Source organism: Oncorhynchus kisutch, linkage group LG26 (genome assembly GCF_002021735.2).
Source record: "Oncorhynchus kisutch isolate 150728-3 linkage group LG26, Okis_V2, whole genome shotgun sequence".
Classification (NCBI taxonomy): Eukaryota; Metazoa; Chordata; class Actinopteri; order Salmoniformes; family Salmonidae; genus Oncorhynchus; species Oncorhynchus kisutch.
Genome location: NC_034199.2, coordinates 14,277,063 through 14,298,302, shown reverse-complemented (window position 1 = coordinate 14,298,302; position 21,240 = coordinate 14,277,063). Strand labels below are relative to the sequence as shown.

Here is a 21,240-nt window from a genome sequence, read left to right as displayed (position 1 = left end):
GTATTTGGACTTGTGGTTGTACTTAACTCTCCGTACTAGCCAATGATTATAAACTGAGATTCTGATCCAACTATGAATTCATATATTGTGCCCCTGATGGAAGTCCAATATGTAGCTAGATATCGTAGGCTAATGTTTACCAGCTGGCTAATCGTTGCAGACGAAAGTTATTTAGGCTAGCGAGCAAGCATTTTAGCCAGGTAGCCTAGGAAAACAAAAAGGCCTAACAAAAACTAAAAGTGCGTACTGTATGACAGAGTCAAAGACCGTTTCGTAAACTTGAAAAATAGGTGGATGACATTGGCGTTTCTCTGCATGTAGGATGAATCAACGTGTTTTTTCTACTTGCACTGCACGCACATACACAAACACACAGAGAAATCAGAACCATGGACAGCCACATCATATTTAGCTGACGTTGACTGGACTAAATCGTTTTTGGTATATTTTAGTTGCCACTGTATTAGACTAAGCAGAGGTGATTAGATGATGTTGAAATGTTGAAGTTGAAATGGTGCTGGAATAGCGGAGGTAGCTCCTGTTATTTCGACTTGCGGTAAGTCTCTGTGGTTCTAAAATCAATAGTTGTTTAGTAGTCCGAAAATGTCGGAAACATTAACTTGCTTGGCAGTGCTGTTTGTTACATGCAATATGCTTAGTGGACTTCACCGGACAGAGGTTGCTGTGATGAAACAAAAGTGTGGTTGAATTTATTCTGCCACTGTGTCTTCTTATTGCCTCTGCCTTAGGCGTATATATCACGGTGGCAAGGCATAATGAACTAACAGGGTACAGCGCAAACAGCACCATCTTTTTTTCTGTCTTGGCTTCCCCGGTGATGTTACCCACGCACCGCTCCTGCTCGGCCCTGTACTCTCTGTATCAACATGGGCCATTGAGGACTATGTAAATACACAGCTGAGACCTCCAGCTGGCAGTTATGAGCATTCAGAAGCTTTACAACTGCGGCAGCCTCATTTAAATGAGCCTTCATCTCACAAAAAGCTCCAGTGTCCCACTGCATTTCAAAGGACAGAGCAAAATACACGTTTCATGTCGCTTCATTTGAAGTAAAAGCCTATCGCTGTAGGCCACAATAGCCTAACGTGTATACAGGACAACAGGCTACAAAACCACAGTAAGGAATCAATGGTGAGACATGGGGAAATGTTCAACTATCTACGCTTGCTTTCCATGCCATATTTGACTAATGATGGCATTACTGGGGGATGAGCAGATTGTGGCAGAGAGTAGTTGACTTACGAGTTGATCAAATCGCCTCAATCTGTGGTCTTTACAGATAAGAAGGCATTACAAACAGATTACACCAAGATTTAACAAGCCACACACAAAACGCATACACAGACACTCACACATGCACACACACAAGAGGGAAGCGTCCTAACCTCTGAAAATAAGTATCTTTACACTGCATTGATATTCTAGTGTGTAGTCCCTCCCACCAGAGCACAGGCACACACAGCTAGGATCAAGTGGTTTCTGTCTGTACTGTAGATTAGGCCTATCTATGTACGCTCCACAGACTCCTACTACTTGGCTTTAGCCTCAACCCATATCTGTCTGTAAGCATTAGCGCATTCATCCTACCTGTGGAGAGATCCTCAGTGGTTCCCAAACTTTTTATAGTCCCGCACCCCTTCAAACACTCAACCTCCAGCTGCTGTAATCCTCTAGCACCAGGGTCAGCACACTCTCAAATGTAGATTCTTTTTTAAACATCATTGTAAGCCTGCCACACACACACTACACAATACATTTATTAAACATAAGAATGAGTGTGAGTTTCTGTCACAACCCGGGGTGTGGGAAGTGACAAAGAGCTTTAATGGCACAGGCCACAAATAATAATATAATAATAATCCATAATGTTGCTCTTTATTTAACCATTATTCATATAAAACCTCATTTGTTTATCGAAAATTGTCAATAACTCACCACAGGTTAATGAGAAGGGTGTGCTTGAAAGGATGCACAAAACTCTGCATTTGGGTTGTATTGGAGAGAGTCTCAGTCTTAAATTATTTTCCACACTCTGTGCCTTTATCTAGCTAGTGAGGGCCGAGAATCCACTCTCACATAGGTACGTGGTTGCAAAGGGCATCAGTGACTTAGCAGCACGATTTGCCAAGGCAGGATACTCTGTGCGCAGCCCAATCCAGAAATCTGGCAGTGGCTTCTGATTAAATTCGATTTTCACAGAACCGCTTGTTGCAATTTCAGTGAGGCTCTCTTGTTCAAATATAGGTAAGTGGATTGGAGGCAGGGCATGATAGGGATAACGAATCCAGTTGTTTGTGTCATCTGTTTCGGGAAAGCACCTGCGTAATTGCACACCCAACTCACTCAGGTGCTTCGCTATATCACATTTGACATTGTCCATAAGCTTGAGTTCATTATCACACTAAAAAATCATGCAGTGATGGAAAGACCTGTGTGTTGTCCTTGTTAATGCAGACAGAGAAGAGCTCCAACTTCTTAATCATAGCCTCAATTTTGTCCCGCACATTGAATATAGTAATCCTAGATTCAGATCATTCAGGAAAGAAAAAACATCACCCAGATAGACCAGTCGTGTGTCACGCCCTGGCCACAGAGAGGCTTTTATTCTCTATTTTGGTTAGGCCAGGGTGTGACTAGGGTGAGCATTCTATGTTCTTTTTTCTATGTTTTTGGCCAGGTATGGTTCTCAATCAGGGACCGGCTGTCTATCGTTGTCTCTGATTGGGAACCATACTTAGGTAGCTCTTGCCCACATGGGTTTTGTGGTTAGTTGTTTTCTGTATTATTAGTTTCCTTACAGAACTGTTCGTTTTCCTCTTTGTTGTTTTTTGTTCTAGTGGTTTTAAATAAATATCATGAACACGTCTCACGCTGCGCCTTGGTCCAGTCATTCACAGGAAGAGCATCGTTACAGAACTACCCACCACCAAAGGACCAAGCAGCGTGGCCAGGAGAGGCAGCCTCAATAAAAAACATTTTGGGGGAGGCACACGGTATGGTTGGCGGAGCCGAGGATGGAACCAGAGCCAGTCAGGGTGAATTGGAGGTGAGCGAAGGAAGCAAAGCAGAGACAGTGAAGGAGTTGATGGGGAGATTGGAGGAGAGAGTAATGAGAGAGTTGCTGTGTTGGTGCATGAGGCACGACATCCGCCCGACGGAGCGTGTCCTCGATTTGATGTCACCTGAGTCAGCTCTCCATACTCGTCCTGAGGTGCATGCTAGCCGTCTGGTGAAGACTGTGCCAGCCCCACACACCAGGCCTCCTGTGAGCCTCCCCAGCCCTGCACGTCTTGTGCCAGCTTGGCGCTACAGATCTCCAGTACGCGTTCTTAGCCCGGTGCGCTACATTACAACTCCCCGCATCTGCCGGGCTAGGTTGAGGATCCAGCCAGGACGGATGGTGCCAGCCCTGCTCTCCAGACCTCCAGTGCGTCTCCTCGGGCCAGGATATCCCGCTCCGGCTCTAGGCACGGTTTCCCCAGTTCGCCAGGAGATCCCAGTGCGGCCTGTTCCAGCTCCGCGCACGTGCCAGGCTAGAGTGGGCATTCAGCCTGGAAGAGTGATGTCAAGGCTACGCACCAGATCTCCAGTGCTCCCCCACAGCCCGGTCTATCCTGTGCCTCCCCCACGGACCAGGCCTCCAGTAGGTCTCCCCAGCCTGGTGAGTCCTGTGCCTGTGTCCTGTCCGGAGCTGCCAGAGTCGCCCTCCTGTCCGGAGCTGCCAGAGTCGCCCTCCTGTCCGGAGCTGCGAGAGTCGCCCTCCTGTCTGGAGCTGCCAGAGTCGCCCTCCTGTCCGGAGCTGCGAGAGTCGCCCTCCTGTCCGGAGCTGCCAGAGTTGCCCTCCTGTCCCGAGCTGCCAGAGTCGCCCTCCTGTCTGGAGCTGCGAGAGTCGCCCTCCTGTCCGGAGCTGCGAGAGTCGCCCTCCTGTTCGGAGCTGCGAGAGTCGCCCTCCTGTCCGGAGCTTCCAGGGTCACCCTCCTGTCCGGGGCCCGCTGCGAGGGTCCCCTCTCCAGAGGCACCACCTAAGTGGGCCAAGCCGGAGGTGGAGTGGGGTCTCCATCCCGCACAGCCGCCGTAAAGAGGGCTGTAAACGCATAGAATTCACTGGCTTGTATACGAAGCAGTAATTGTTTCAAAGCATCTCCTGCCAAGTCATTGATGTATTGTGAAACAGTGTTGTTTGATGAAGGCATTGTCTGTATAGTTTTTTTGGCCTTTACCCCCAGCATTGTCCCAGCCATATCCGCGGCAGCAGGAAGAATTAAGACCTCCACAATAGTATGCGACTTGCCTGTCCTAGCCACTCGGTAGCTCACCAGATAAGACGCTTCTAGCCCATTCTTCTTAATGGTATCTGTTGCTTTTATACATGTCTTACTACTCAGAAGTTGTCTTAATTCTCGCTCAAAAAACTTATTTTCCAAATTGGCATGTTTTGTTTCTAAATGTCTGTGAAAGAGTGAAGGTTTCATAGACTTGTGAGATAATATTTTTGCACATATAACACACCGTGGCTGAGGAAAGGCACTACTTCCAATATAAGTGAACCCTAAATCAATATAGTTCTCATCATATTTGCAACTCTTCGATGGTCCAACGTCCCTGTCTGTTGTTCAGTGTGTTCCCGGGTAAAGGGGGCAGTAGATCTTTGGCTGCATCAGATTCACAACTGTCAGTGTCCATGCTAGCTGGGCTAACAACAAATGTAGAATTACTGATGCTAGCATTGGATGTGCTCGTGGAAGCAGAACAACTTGTGTTGTCGACAGGTGCAGGTGTCGTACTGCTGGTAGTAGCAGTACTTCCAGTAGAGCTGGTATGTGTCTCTATGGACTTACATTTTTTAACCATTTATCAATTTTCGAGCAAATGGAATGAGCAGCAGCTATTTTTGGCTACAAATGGACCGTTGGTGGAATTCCCACGAGAGAGTAACGGTTAATGTGATTGGATGTTAATTATTTAACTACGCTACCTGTATTTGAAATTGTTGTTATTTCACTGAAAACTAGATGGTTTCATTTTATTTTTGGCAGTGAAACGAGGCTACTCAGGCGAGAAAAAACCTTACCCAAATGTATAGCCCCGTTGGAAAATATAAATGGACTGTTTAAAAATGTGAATTACATTTTTTTTAGGGGTACCCCCGACTGCATTGCGAGTATCCCTTTGGGTACTCATACGCCAGTTTGGGAATACCTGCTCTGAGGAATCAGCGTATGACTATAAGGCTATAAGTGGCTTATAGTGTAGCTGTGCCATGCAGCATGACTATTATGTAACAAACAATGCCGTATAGGCCTAATATTGAGTTGCATCCTCTGAATGGCACACATACTGTACAACAGCCCATGTCTCAATTGTCTCAAGGCTTAAAAATGCTTCTTCAACCTATCTCCTTCCCTTCATTTACACTGATTGAAGTGGATTTAACAAGTGACATCAATAAGGGATCATAGCTAATGTTTTGTACACTCAGTGTATATCACTTAAATAATTTTAAAAAATGCATGAAACCATTTGCCTGTTTAATTATATGTGAAGAGCTTCCATATCAAGGAGAGTGTAGTAGAGCTCTGCTTCTCTGTCAGAATATGAATTTTCTTCTGCTAAGCTTTTATAGGCTAATTCAGTCTCCCTACTACTAGACCCTCAGGTACAAAATAAAATACACAAAATCAAGGCTCATTTATAGCAGTACTTTGTCTCCGAATCAATTGTCTTGAATTATTGACACAATAAGAAACTAGAACATTAATCATCAAACAACCATAATCTAAATTAAAAACAGAAAAACAATATTTTAAGTGAAAACTAGGCATTGGTCTGAAGCCTAAAAAGAAAGAAAATTCACATGAACACCACAATGCCTACCCCACCCATGCTCTACCAAGGTTTTCCAGCACACAGCTTTTACCTACTACAGTAGCTGCAGTGACTTCGGAAAGTATTCAGACCCCTTGACTTTTTCCACACTTGGTTACATTACAGCCTTATTCTAAAATGGATTAAATACAAAAATATCCTACATACAATAGCCCAGAGTGACAAAGCGAAAACATGTTTGAATAAAGTTGTGTACATTTATTCAAAGTAACCAACATTCTTCCTAGAGCTGGCCGCCCGGCCAAAATGAGAAATCGGGGGAGAAGGGCCTTGGTCAGGGAGGTGACAAAGAACCCGATGGTCACTCTGAAGGGCTCTATAGTTCCTCTGTGGAGATGGGAGAACCTTCCAGAAGGACAGCCATCTCTGCAGCACTCCACCAATCAGGCCTTTATGGTAGAGTGGCCAGATGGAAGCCACTCCTCAGTAAAAGGCACATGACAGGCCACTTGGAGTTTTCCAAAAGGCACCTAAAGACTCTCAGACCATCAGAAACAAGATTATGTGGTCTGATAAAACCAAGATTCAACTCTTTGGCCTAAATGACAAGCATCACATCTGGAGGAAATTTGGAACCATCCCTATGGTGAAGCATGGTGGTGGAAGCATCATGCTGTGGGGGTGTTTTTAAACGACAGGGATGGGGAGACTAGTCCAGATCGAGGCAAAGATGAACGGAGCAAAGTGCAGAGAGATCATTTATGAAAACCTGCTCCAGAGCGCTCAGGACCTCAGACTGGGGTGAAGGTTCACATTCTAACAGGACAACGACCCTAAGCACCCAGCCAAGACAACGCAGGTGTGGCTTCAGGACAAGTCTCTGAATGTCCTTGAGTGGTCCAGCCAGAGCCCAGACTTGAACCCGAAAGAACATCTCTGGAGAGACCTGAAAATAGCTACCCATCCAAAATGACAGAGCTTGAGAGGATCTGCAGAGAAGAACAACAAAGTACTGAGTAAAGGGTCTGAATACTTATGTAAATGTGATATTTCTGTTTTTTATTTTTAATAAGTTAGCAAAAATGTCTAAAACCCTGTATTGTGTGTAGATTGATGAGGGGGAAAATAAATACATTTTCCAATAAGGCTGTAACCTAATAAATGTGGACATATTAAAGGGGTTTGAATACTTCCTGAAGGTACTGTATGTTGGTCAAACAATGTGTATGCAGGTTGCTTAATATTTGAACCGCAGACAGACCCAAGAGAAGAAGAGGCGGGGGGGACAAACCTGGTAGCTAGCTAGGGACAATGGTAGACAGTGTCCTTGGCCCCCGCCTGTAGAGCACTTTTCCCGTAGTTAACGACGGCAAGGGCAGGTGTTCGGCAGGCATCAGTGAAAGACACTGGGTGCTAGCTAGTTAGCTAGCTAACTAGTACTCCAGTACACAGAAGGTGGGATAAGTAGCTAGCTAGCTAGCTAACGATAGCAAGAAATCAATAGACAGTGTTCTTTGCCCCCGCCTGTCGGCCACTGCTTTCCCGGAGTTATGTTGACGATGGTGGGGGGGCATCAGGAACACCCCAAATTGCGGGCCGCAGTCCCACACTATTGGCAAGAAACGCGCAGTAGTACGCACACCACAGTCCTTGTCCATTGCCACTCAACGATGCTCTTTTAAGAGCCACCTAATAATTGAAAATAAGCACACAACGTGCGGGCCAGTGTGTGTGTATCGGGAGAGGGGGGTGTCAAAACTATACATGAAAGAAAATGGTCAAAATGTCTCCTCGCAGAGGCGAACCCAAGACCTTAAGACGTTAACGCTTACGCTACAAACCCTGCCATGAACGCATTTTCTTGACACTATTTAAATGGACAGTCTGGTGATGACAGGAAGCGTTTGATGTTGTTCATTCACTCAGTACTGATTGAATGTTTTCTTGCTTGGTTAAAACTTCTTATGTATTAGGACGCTAGCGTCCCACCTCGACAACTTCTGGTGAAATTACAGAGCGCCAAATTCAAATTAAATTACTATAAATATTTAACTTACATAATCACAAGTGCAATACATCAAAATAAAGCTTAACTTGTTGTTAATCCAGCCGCTGGGTCAGATTTCACAAATGCTTTACGGCGAAAGCAAACCATGCGATTATCTGAGGACAGCGCTCAGCAGACAAAACATTACATACAGTTACCAGCCAAGTAGACTAGTCACGAAAGTCAGAAATAGCAATAAAATTAATCACTTACCTTTGATGATCTTCGTATGGTTGCCCTCAGAAGACTCCCAGTTACACAATAAATGTTTGTTTTGTTCGATAAAGTCCCTCTTTATATCCAAAAACCTCCATTTTGTTGGCGCATTTTGTTCAGTAATCCAATGGCTCAAATACGGTCACAAGAGGCAGACGAAAATTCCAAATAGTATCCGTAAAGTTCGTAGAAACATGTCAAACGATGTTTATAATCAATTCTCAGGTTGTTTTTAGCCTAAGTAATCGATAATATTTCAACCGGACAATAGCGTCGTCATTATAAAAGAAAAACAATTAAAGGCGCGCTCTCGGGATGGCGCACCAAACAGGTTGGGGACTTTCCACTGGCCTCTCAAAGAAACTGCTCATTCGCCCTCATTTTTCAGAATAAAGGCCTGAAACAATGTCTAAAGACTGTTCACAGCTAGTGGAAGCCATAGGGAACGCAATCTGGGTCATAACCATTTATATGGTGGATAGACTTTCAATAGAAAAACACCCATTTCAAAATAATAGCACTTCCTGGATGGATTTTCCTCAGGTTTTCGCCTGCCATTTCAGATCTGTTATACTCACATACATTATTTTAACAGTTTTGGAAACTTTAGAGTGTGTTCTATCCAAATCTACATGCATTACATGCATATCCTAGCTTCTGGGCCTGAGTAGCAGGCAGTTTACTTTGGGAACGCTTTTCATCCAAAATTCTGAATGCTGCCCCCTATCCTAAAAAAGTTGCTGTGTTGAAAACAGTCACATAGCTAACCAAGTAAGCAAGAATGGCTTTTTCTTTTGATTGCGCAAAGGTAACGCAAGCAAGAAATTATGTTTGTGTTGTTTAACCTGGGTGCACCCGCACTCCCTTGGCTATTTTTACTTGGATGGCGACTTCAGGTTTTCAGGAATACATTGAAAATTAACTTGACACTGTGTCAATCAGTCAGCGCAAATCTGGATTATAATAACAAGAAGACAATTGCACTGACAGAGGAGTGAGAGTACTGAATAAATGCATAAAGTAAGGGCTGTAATGTTAGCTCGCTACATTGCTAGGCAAGCCAGATTGACTAGTGTATGGAGTAACGTTAGCGTTAGAAGCAATGGGCATTGCTCATCTATTATATATTAGCAGCATGGCAGTTTCCCAAAGTATGGTGTTGACTAACTTTACTTACTAGCTAGCTAGCTGTGCTTTGTGGAAGAAAGTTTATTTAACTGACTTGCCTAGTTAAATAAAGGTTAAATAAATAATTTTTTATTTTATTTTTAAGATTAAGTTGTGCTGGTGCATTGCGATCTGTCCATACGGCTAATGTTACAGCCTTGTTGGCTTGTAGCTAGCTAGCTAACGTTACTGGCTAGCAGCCAAGGATGTTTGCTATCTTATTTGTTTGTGCTCTGATTACACACAACTGTCAAGGCCAACAGTTTACACAGGTGACTTCAGCCATGTGAAAACCTTCCAAAGCAAAATATAGCTAGCTTCCTTTGCTTGTGCCTTGCCTCTCATCCGACTGGTGTTAACTAGCTACTAGCACTGTTGCTGTGCAACCCAATTGTTTTGGTCCGGTTTTAGAACTCTGAGATTTGGCTGAAAAGATGTTAGCATTGTCAGAAATGCTACAAAAGGGTAGCACATCTCTGGTTCTTAATGGACAGAAATGAGCACAGGAGAGTGACAAATTAAAAATGTAATCAAACCTGTTGCCCCTACAAACTTATTGATTCCGAAAGGTGGCAAGTCTAATGGTCACTTTATAGAGGCTATAGTCTTGTTCTTAACCGAATATATCGAGCTAGGTCAGGCAAGAAATTGCTTCTTTTTTTTTTTACTAATGCTAATGACCCTGTTAAAAATTCGGTATGTGGTTCTCAGTAACGCCCGGGCAGCTCATGTCGAGAGGAGGGGAGTGTGTTATGTACCTCCAATCAAATTGATTTGCAAATGATCATCATCATTGGTGTCACATTGGCTTAGCTACTGTATGATAGTAGGGAGATTTTGAATTTCACATTGAGCTTCAACCAATGCATATACTATTGTGGGGGCATTAGCATTCCTGGAATGGATCACTGTTAAATCAATACCCTATAACAACACGTGGTAAAGGGCTTTCAACAACAGGTCAATGGACATTAGCATAATACAATGGGCTAAGCGCCTAAATGAACAGTGGGGCTCCGTAGAAGCTGGTTAAGGAGCATTTAGCAACATATTAATGCTGCCTGCCATCCTTTGTATTTTTGGTCACTACAGACCAAATGAAAGCCAAACCGACAGAGTCATTTGTTACCAGATGTCAGTTTTCTCCCAGAGGTCCAATTCTAAATTCAATTCTACCCAGAGCTAATCACTTCAAGACCCCCTCAGATGCAAACAGCTTTTCCCCCCAATTAAGAAGCCTTTTGAAAATGTCTCAATGACTTCCGATTTTAAAAGCATTTCCCTTACTGTAATCCAAAACTCTATGCTCTTTGAGAGTTACCAAGATATGAGCAAAAATTGTATCATAAACCATGAGACTTACATTGTATGTCAGCATGTATTCAATCTTAGAACTGACCTAATCATCACATTTGTCTGAAAAAGCATATAACAGCATGCTTTTTCGATCAATTATTCAATGGAAATAGAAAAAAAGCCTCCAGGATCAGTTACTGTAAACATGCCCATCTTTCTTTGCTGAAAATGAAAGGGCTTGGGCTTGAGAGGAGCACTTAAACTGAGCAACAAATAAGCATTCAGTGCACATGAGATGCCTTCAACACTTAAATGACCCTACTGGACCAATAAGTCTCTCCCCAGAGGTACTGGCTGATGGAGAAAGTGCGGGGTGTTGGAGGGTGGGTGAGGGTGTTATTTTAGATGGGGATTAGTGCCCACATTTAAAAAATACTATAGTGTATACTATGGTAGGTATTTCTCAAAAACATTACAGTGAATACTGAATAATTTACTGTAATATACTTTAGTATACTGTAGTATTTACAGTTTACTCTAGTATAAATACTGTAGTAAAAAAAATAGTATATACTATCTTAATTACTGCAGTGTTTTTGCGGACTGTATTATACTGTAGTATTTACTATAGTGTTCTTGCCAACTGTAGTGCAGTATACTTATAAGGCACGAGGGCATGTGGTATATGGTCAATATACCATGGCTAAGGGCTGTTCTTATGCGCGACAGATGCAGCCCTTAGCCATGGTATATTGGCCATATACCCCAAACCAGAGAAGTACCTTATTGCTATTATAAACTGGTTACCAACTTTATTAGAGCAGTAAAAATAAATAAGTTTGTATTACCCTTGATATACCACGGCTTTCAGCCAACCAGCATTCTGGGCTCGAACCACCCAATTTACAATGTAGTATTCGCTGTAGTGTTTTTGGGGACATGACTGTAGTATTTATTCAAGTTTTTTTTATTTTTTTATTGTCTTTGACATAGAAGTGGGGGGCTTTCTCTGTGAGGAAACCTACTGGAGAAATACTAAAAGAGCAAATGTTCCATAACCTGTAGCTACTGTAGGTAGGACTGAACGGAGAGTTTTCTATAACCATAGGGAACACAATATATGGTCTATACTCCGCACGTAGGTTTCTCACTTACGGGTGGCACAATTTGGGATATGGAAGAGGGGAATGGACAGGGTGTACTACATACAAATTAAATACTGTAGTATTTACTATCGTTAAGAAAAGTGTTGTTGCGGACTGTAGTGTATTTACAAAATACTACACATGATTGAGGGATACTACAGTGTGTAGTATAGTATCCTACAGTATATTACAGTTTACTACAGAATTCTACAGTAAGAACTGTAGTATTCTATAGTAAACTGTAGTATTTTGTTATGTGGGAGGCGTGTCAGAAAACACTACATTTACACAAAGCGACACTCTCCCCCTGTGACCTACTGCACTTGCTTCTATAGGAAGCTTTTAGCAATGCTGATGAGGAACAAACAAATACATTATCAATGATTTATTTTGCCAGGTTAGCCTTAAAATATGCTCTCCTGACAAAAGGAATATAGATACAAGATCAAATATAATGTACGGTATATTTGAAAGTGTATTCATCAGCTCACTAAAGGCATCTGCATGCTTCCCATCTGAAATAATTTGTTACAGTTTCAGCATATACTGTATAATGACAACATTTTGATGGCAAGGTTTTTTTTCAGCTGTTCGTGCACACACATTGTTTTCGAGGCAGGCCGAATTTCGGTAGCCGAAGTCTACACCCCTACATCGCTCATTGGTCAACAGTAGTGATTCTTCAATAAAGTGTTTGTTGTCATTCAGCGACTCATTTTCATGTCACTTGAGAAATACTCCATCCAAATACTTAGGTGTACACTTTTGCGGCTAAAAAGTAATGATAACTTTCCTGAGTTATCTTAGATTGGTTCTGACTATTGTGAGGAAGTGGCTACCGTGGATAAACAAAACTATTGTCGCTGTTTTTGTTCTCGTTTTTCAAGCAAATGTCTTTTAAGGGAGTCTGCGAGCACGCTCTATCTGTTGCCCTAGCCGAGTTTGGCTAGGCGCCAGCCGAACCGACGCGTATGGAAGGAGGCCTTTAGACACTCTATCTCAGCTCATCTTACAGTAACACAGTAGGAGTTGTGGACCAACTGAAAAATAGACTGTTCCCGACAATGCAATTGACTCTCGCCCATTTCCCTATTTTCTTGTCACTCTAACCCCTTCATTTTATTAGATAGCCCAAATTCCATCAACAGAGATCCAGCTCTGTAATTACAAAGAGCTCTTCACAACTGCAATATCCATTAGAATGATCTCTCAAATTACCCTCCATTATTTCAACTCACAGAGGATTACATGGACAGTATCAATTCATTTTTCACATACCAACTACTGCAGAATGATCAGGGTTGGAAAAACACTATGATCAGCTCTGTCTGTTGCGGGTAATGGTTTCACATAATGGTTGGTCCATTTAAACGAGACCATTCCAGTTCAAAACAACTGAACTACTGGTAAAGTTGTGCACCTTTCAACATTACATCATGCCGGTCAAAACCGCAAGCCTCATTCACAGCAGATAGATAAACCACATTATTCATATGAAAGTATGTGCCACTACACAACAAGCCAACCATCAAAGATTTGATGCAACAGGACATGACAGGCCAACAGAGCTTCATTGACGGCCTGGCTGACACACCTACCACGGTATCAAAGGAAGTGACCTAATCACCGTGTCAGATTACCTAGCCAGCCCTACTGTATCACTTCACTGAAAGAGGCTTTCTGCTGTACATTAGGAGCACTACTGTATTTAGGCTAGATCAGATTGAGGAGATAGGGGTCAAAGGTTTGCATGAATCACATGCAAAAACCTATCCATCCCACCTCCCACAGTGTCAGACACGAGGTGCAAGGTTCAGCAGATGATCGTTCAGAAGACGATAAGAATTTCAAGATGCTAAATGGTTTTCACGTTAAATATGACTTTCGTCAGACGCAAATAGGACTGTCATGTTGGGGTAATGTCGTTTACGAAAGCTCAATCAGGAAGGCCGCTCTGAACGCTCGTTTAACTTCATCAAGTAAGCACAACCTCAATCACTTATTTTCCTATTATATGGGCATAGTGGGAATGAATACATCAGCATAGCATCTTGCTTCTTCTCTTCTTTCCTATTAGCCATGTGTGGAAGGTCATTCACCTATTTTCCCAATAGACCTCTAAGCACGGCACGATCGTTGCTGTTCAATCTACTGCATGGGCTCACTCTTGCAATTATCACCTTCCTCTCAACCAATGGGCATATATCTTGGGGTATATTTACATGTCAACATACCATTGTTCTCTCTCTTGCTGTTTTTTAGCAACAGTTGTTGACGACAATCTTCCTCCCCACCACCACCAGCTATAACAACCTTAAGCCCCGTCAATGGAACTCCTTTCCCCCAGCGTGGGGTTTTGATGCCAGCTGCCCAGCAAAGGGCTACCTGTCATCAGCATCTGGCTCCGAGGAGCATTCATTGGAAACGAGGCCATACCCCAAACTATTTAATAAAACTCCATATTGCTTTCCGTCTCCGCTGTTCGTTCAGATAATCCTGTAGTCGAACTATAGAAGGGTCAGTCACTGATGTCTAATCCAGAATCCAGTTTAACCTCCAACAAAGCAGTCAACAGGATTAGCGGTCACCATTCAAAGTTAATGCAGTCTTTGGGGGCAATCCGTGTCCAGAAATCCTTAAAGACCGTTTTACGACAAGGCAACAGCCAAAACCAAGGTTTAAGAGTCAAAATGCTCTTTGCCTGATTTAACTCAGAAAAACTCATCTTAGTCTTCCTCCAAATAATGAAACGGTTTTGTGATCCCATCAGAGCAGTAGGCTTAGGAGGTTATGATTAGAAACATTGTTCGAGTGGATTTACTTTGAGTTAATGAAAGGAATTAAAGGCATACACAGGAAACAACACAGCTGTTCTCTGAATAGGAGGACATGATCGAACCAGATCAAGTTAGTTAGTTACCTGGGATTTGAGTCCGGGAGAAGGGAACGCAAATTACTGTGGAGGAGTGAATCCAACCCACAAACCCAGACTACCGTATCATATTGTGCAAAAACTATTCAATGCAATTAAATAGTGACATGTCAAGTATAAACACAGACCCAAAAAGCCCCATATCTATGTGATAATACACTCATAAGAGGAGTGAAACTATAACTCTGTGACTCGTCATAACCATCACTTAACCCTCCATACAAACAAAGGCTTTATCAATGGAGTCTGCAATGACAGATGTGTCCATTCTCATGTGCTTTCCCTCTGGGGGGAGAAGTGGGAGGTCTGGGCAACTACTATCTGATCTGCCACATCCACTCTGACAAACTGATGCGCACTGTTGTTCACAAACACACACACATGATCCACTTCACCTCTCCAACCCTTATGGCTTGTCTATGTTCATTTTTCTATAAATACTATAATGCTTCAAAAATGACTATGCATTTGATCTAATTATACAGAATCATTTTTAAATGAATGCTATGGGATCCAATAGTGGATCTTAAAATCAAAGTTCAGAAACACAAAAACATTACTAAATTCACAGGTCATGAGTACATTTGGCACTCTGCGCATCATTATGCATGGATGCACACTTGTATGTTGAATAATTCACGTCAGATTACATAACATGCATAATACAAACTGCTGCCTGCTCTCAAGACGTTTTATAAACTAGTACATACCTTCTACTGACTGGCAGACTTCAGGCTACTTGGAAAAGAATTTGGGGAAGCCCCTCCCAAGAGTTTCAGTTCAGTTCTTCAGCTTTAGGTTCTCACCAAACAGAGACATTTCAAGTATCCAAAACATTATAGTTATGCACATTATCCTTGTGGTACGTTTCTGTACAAATGATAAGACATAATTAAAATGTATTACAATGGGTTAACGTATAGAATATCATCCCATTTTTAAGCCCCACATTAGCATTACACAGACGCTTGATAAAGCAAGACTCACCTAAAAGTGTTCACACTGTCCCATGTGCAGACAACTGTTACTGTATAGTTATCTTAAAAAGACACGATTCCCTTCTTCCACAGTCCCAGTAATAGACTCCACCTTTCAAAGTCCCTGTGTCAGTAACTGGTCTAAACCCCCCCCCCACATCCCCTGGTTGTTAGTGTGGTCCAGTCCTGGTGCTCCAGCCTCCATCCATCCCTCTCTCAGAGCAGAGCAGAGTGAGTTGAGCCCAGCCTCCCTTTGCCCAGCAGAGTGCCTCCCTCCCTCCCTGCTTCCCTGCCTGCCAGCTTACTTCCCCCACGCAGCAGTTGCTAGGCGATTACTCTACTCCTCCAATCATCATGCGCTCATGAGTGGACGCTCGGTCCATCGCAGCGCCACACAGCTAGAGTACACTACGCACACGCAGCGCAGACACAGTTCTACTGTAACTTGCTCACGTGGTCCCAAAAGGCAGGGACAAACGGGAGCTTTACTCGATTATTTAACCGATTAAAGTCGTACTTACACAGAAAATACAGATGTGTACCCTAAGTACCATCTAACCTTGAAATGTGAACACATAAGACTGGAACACTGATCATAGTACCTTTTCATGCAGATATCCTTCATTTTGACACCTGCTCAACTTGAAGATTTCATAATTTCATATTGACATTGGAATTGTTGTTTTATATGCTGTGGTTCATCCACTTTGTATGCAACAACTGTACATCTCTCTTGTTGAGAGTGACGTCTAAATTCCAACGTACCAATGGTTAATGAAGGCATATTACATTTACAGCACCCAACTTGCCATTTCACACACAGGGCATTCGTGAAATTGAAGAATTATTCCAAATTGCATGTTCAAACCTACAGTTGAAACTAAACTGATCGGACAGTATGGTATTGTCCAGACACACTGGGCCTGCAGCAGGGTATTAAGGGACATTACATCCAGAGCAAAGCAGAAAGCCAACCGCAGTAATAGCTTTTTGGACTCAGGAATCGCTCTTGTTCTCCTATTATCTAGGGGTGGCAGGGTGGCATACAAGGAGCATTATTTAAGGCCCTGAATCCTTTCTCCTCTATTTCGTGAGTTCTGACCCCGAAACGTTACGTACATTCAGTACCCCTGGGTCTATTACTTAGCCTCTCTGCATTACATCAAGGACAGTGTGCAGATGGAATCTTATCTTTGACCTTCCTACTGATTACAGCCACATAGGTATGCAGCTTTTATCTCTGTTCTGGCCTTGTAACCAACAGCCACACGGCATCCAATAAGTGTTTTTGACAATATTGTTAGGTAGTAACATATTTACAATCTGTCACGTCTGCTCCTGCTCCTCCCCTCCAGCGTACGACGTCGCCAGTATACTAACCACGGGTCCTGGGATTCATCATTACGCACACCTGGCACTCATCATTACGTGCACCAGTGAATCATCATGATTCACACCTGGACTCCATTACCTTCCTAAATTCCTGCCCTTTACATGTCACTCTCACATGTTCACTCACCAGGTTGGTATTGTTCTTGTTTATCGGCGTACTGCCTTATGTTAGTGTCGTGTTCTGGGTTTTGTTGTTTTAATAAAACGTTTCACATGCTTCTGACTCACCGCCACATCATTACAGAATACCAACTCAAAATATGGAAGCAGCAGGACAACCGGACATCTCCCAGACGATCAATGAACAAGGTGACCTTCTTTGTCAACACCATGATCAGCTGGCTCAACTGGGGACGGCCATGGAAGATGTTCTCCGCAGTCTACAACGTCTCAACTGCGGAGGACATTCTAGAGCCAGTCTACCCGACGAGTCAGCACACCAGCCCATCCAGCAACCCGCTCAGGTCAGCGATACCCGTCTATCCCTCCCGGAGAAATATGACGGGACACCATCCAAATGCCGTGGCTTCCTCCTTCAGTGCTCCCTCTATTTCACACGTCAGATGGGATGGGTTAAAGTGACTATGCATATATGATGAACAGAGAGTAGCATTAGCATAAAAAGAGGGGTTGGCGGGTGGTGGGACACAATGCAGATAGCCCGGTTAGCCAATGCGCGGGAGCACTGGTTGGTCAGCCCAGTTGAGGTAGTATGTACATGAATGTATAGTTAAAGTGACTATGCACGATGTCTGGTCAATATGAGTATTTGGTTATGCCCTTTGGCTTAGCCAATGCTCCGTCAGGGTTCCAGGCATTTGTCAACAAGGTGTTTAGGGACATGCTCGGACGTCAGGTGATTGTGTACATCAATGACACCCTGTTCTTGTCGACCTACCTGGAAGATCACATCACTCACGTTCGAGCAGTCCTTGAACGCCTCTTGGCTAACCACCTGTTCGTCAAGGCGGAGAAGTGCCAATTCCACCACAGGGCTATCTCCTTCTTGGACTACCAAATCGGGGAGTGAGGATAGAGGACAAGAAGGTAGATGTGGTAAGGTCATGGCCAGTCCCAACCACCATCAAGAGATTACAACGTTTTTGAGGATTTGCCAAATTTTACCCTGCCGCTTCATCAGGAACTTCAGAGCTGTCACCACCCCTCTCACCTCCCTCCTCAACGGTGGGCCTCGTAGGTTGTTTTGGTCTCCAGTAGCCGACGAGGCCTTTCGTCTCCTCAAGGGGCGTTTCCCCCCCAGCCCCCTCGCTAAAAACACCCAGATTCCACGCTACCGTTTGTGGTTGAGGTAGACGCATCGGAGGTGGATGTGGGGGCAGTTTTGCCACAAAGACAGGGGGACACCCTAAAATTGTATCCTTGTGCTTTCTTGTCCAAAAAAATATCCACCGCAGAGAGAAATTACGACGTCAGCAATCGGGAGCTCTTGGCGGTGAAGTTGGCATTAGAGGAGTGGAGACACTGGCTGGAGGGTGTCAAGGAACCATTCATCATCCTCACCGACCATCGAAACCTTGAGTACACACGGACAGCGAGGAGACTGAATCCGCTCCAAGGCAGGTTCTTTTTCTTTTTCACCAGGTTCAACTATCGCCCAGGTTCTAAGAACATCAAGGCCAGTGCCCTGTCCCATATCTACAATTTGGGAGAGGCTCCTGTCCAGAGGGCAGCCGTAATCCCATACTCCCGAGTCATGAGTCCAGGGGTTTTGGACGTAGATGTGGACATCCTCCAAGCTCTAGAGAGGGAGCCTGCACCCCGGAATTGTCCTCCCGCGCACATCTACGTTCCCACAGGGATAAGGGATCGGCTGCTGACCTGGGCACACACAGCTGTCATCGCAGGACATCCAGGTATTTCTCACACCATTCATTCCATCACTGAGAAATACTGGTGGCCCACCTTGGTGCAGGATGTTACATGGTATGTCAAGTCCTGTTCTGTGTGTACTCAAACCAAGTCCCACCGGGAATGCTCCAGCAGGGAAGCTCCTGCCGCTTCCCGTACCTCAGCGACCTCGGTCCCATCTATCCATTGACATTGTTACTGATCTTCCCCCTTCTGATGGTTTGACCATTCTAACATGGATAAATTATCCAAGACATGTCGATAAATCCCTCTTCCTGCCTTCCTGTCTTCCCACTGCTCTCCAGGTCGCTGAGGCACTCTTCCAACAGGTCTTCTGGTATTATGGCCTCCCGGAGGACATCGTCTCGGACTGTGGCTCCCAATTCATATCCCAAGTATGGAGGTCCTTCTTGGAGAAGCTCGGGGTCACGGTTAGCCTCACTTCCAGGTATAGGCCTCAGTCTAACGGACAGGTGGAGAGGATGAATCAGGAGCTAGGGAAGGTTCCTGAGGAGTCACTGTCAGGACCGGCAGGGTGAGTGTGCACGTTTTCTTCCTACGTCACTCCTCCACTGGGTTGACCTCCTTCCAGTGTATTTTGGGTTTCCAGACCGCCCTGGCCCCGTGGGCCCCGTGGACCCCGTGGACCCCGGACCAGACCGTGGCTCCTGCGATAGATGAGTGGTTCCGGCGGGGGGAGGAGGTGTGGAAAAATGTGCACGTGATACTCCAGCGAGAGCCGTCCATCGTCAGAAGGAGCAGTGAGACCCCTGTGTTCCATCCTGGGGGTGGCATCTGGCTCTCTACCAGGAACCTCCCACTCTGCCTGCCCTGCAAGAAACTGAGCCCCCAGGTGGTCGCCCGCCTTTGAACACTGTCTCTCCACTAACCTGCAGCACAGATATACAGTGTGTAATAATAACAGAAAATTGGGCAACAAATAAAATCCTGGGTATGAAAATCATTCCTATGTGCATCAAGGACATGGAACAGACAGCGATAGACTGGCTATAAGCTACCGATACAGATTGTGCTGTCGTGCAAGAAAAGAAGAAGAGTGAGGAAAAGCAAAGCACAAAGCACAAATCACAATTTTGTTGTTCCAATCTCAATGGACGGTGGAAGCAGGAAAAGTGTGGGGGAAATTGATGATCAGGTCATTGGAGCCACAGCCAGTTTTCCTGTGTGTGAAGAGCCCAGCCCATGTATTCTGTTAAACAAACAAGCACACCGCCTACCTCAATAACATAAGTCAGACTCTGATATGTGCAGAGCGGGAGCCATGCCTGATACACTCTTAGAAAAAAATGTGCTGTCTACAACCTGTCTCCATAGGAGAACCCTTTGAAGAACCATTTTTGGTTCCAGGTGGAACCCGTTTTAGTTCCATGTAGAACCTTTTACACAGAGGATTCTACATGGAACCCAAAAGAGTTCTACCTGGAACCAAAAAAGCATTCCATCTGGAACCAAAATGGGTTCTCCTATTGGGACAGCCGAAGAACCCTTTTGGAACACATTTTTCTAAGAGTGTAGACGTGACAGTTGATATTGTTGTTGAAGGCGGGGTCAGGGGAATAGAGAGCAATGAACATGGCATGTTCCAGAGATATTTCTATGACTCCGCCACAGTCAATGTCAAGCTGAGTGCGACAGTATATCACACCATAATCACAAACAGTTTGTGTCCCATTCACTTCAGCAAGCCACAAAACTGGGAGCAAACGTGGAGCAAAGGCCATCAGTGAATATACACGTACTGTCTGGACATTTGTTTTCTTTCATGATGCTTTGAAGTGAGAAGGCTGAGACTGGTTGAAGAATATGTTCTGAACACTTAACATGGCAGCCATGACTAAAGAATAATTCCCAGTTCATACAGGCAGTGCTGTTCTCAGTCTGCCACCACTCTATAGGTGTTGAGCTGTTCTCAGTCTGCCACCACTCTGAAGGAGTGTTGAGCTGTTCTCAGTCTGTCACCACCCCGAAGGAGTGTTGAGCTGTTCTCAGTCTGCCACCACTCTGAAGGAGTGTTGAGCTGTTCAGTCTGCCACCACTCTATAGGTGTTGAGCTGTTCTCAGTCTGCCACCACTCTATAGGTGTTGAGCTGTTCTCAGTCTGCCACCACTCTGTATGTGTTGAGCTGTTCTCAGTCTGCCACCACTCTGCAGGAGTGTTGAGCTGTTCTCAGTCTGCCACCACTCTGAAGGAGTGTTGAGCTGTTCTCAGTCTGCCACCACTCTGAAGGAGTGTTGAGCTGTTCTCAGTCTGCCACCACTCTGTAGGTGTTAAGCTGTTCTCAGTCTGCCACCACTCTGAAGGAGTGTTGAGCTGTTCTCAGTCTGTCACCA

At 44.3% G+C, this 21,240-nt stretch overlaps 1 protein-coding gene and 1 non-coding gene across 4 annotated transcripts in view; both read right to left on the bottom strand.

The window, feature by feature from the left end:
- Positions 1-21,240, bottom strand: part of LOC109871314 (rap guanine nucleotide exchange factor 4-like) — a 58,441-nt gene that overhangs the window by 19,405 nt on the left and 17,796 nt on the right. The window contains exons 1-2 of one of the 3 annotated variants that reach the window (XM_031805629.1): positions 15,638-16,063; positions 15,361-15,520 (exon numbers count right to left, since the gene is read on the bottom strand). The exons of the other annotated variants lie outside the window; for them this stretch is intronic. The gene's annotated coding sequence lies outside the window, so the exon portion shown is untranslated. Of the gene's footprint in view, positions 1-15,360; positions 15,521-15,637; positions 16,064-21,240 lie in introns of those variants that run through there. 3 annotated transcript variants of the gene reach the window in all.
- LOC116357754 (U7 small nuclear RNA) lies at positions 11,572-11,626 on the bottom strand. The gene has a single exon (XR_004205697.1). It is a non-coding gene; the product is annotated as a U7 small nuclear RNA (small nuclear RNA).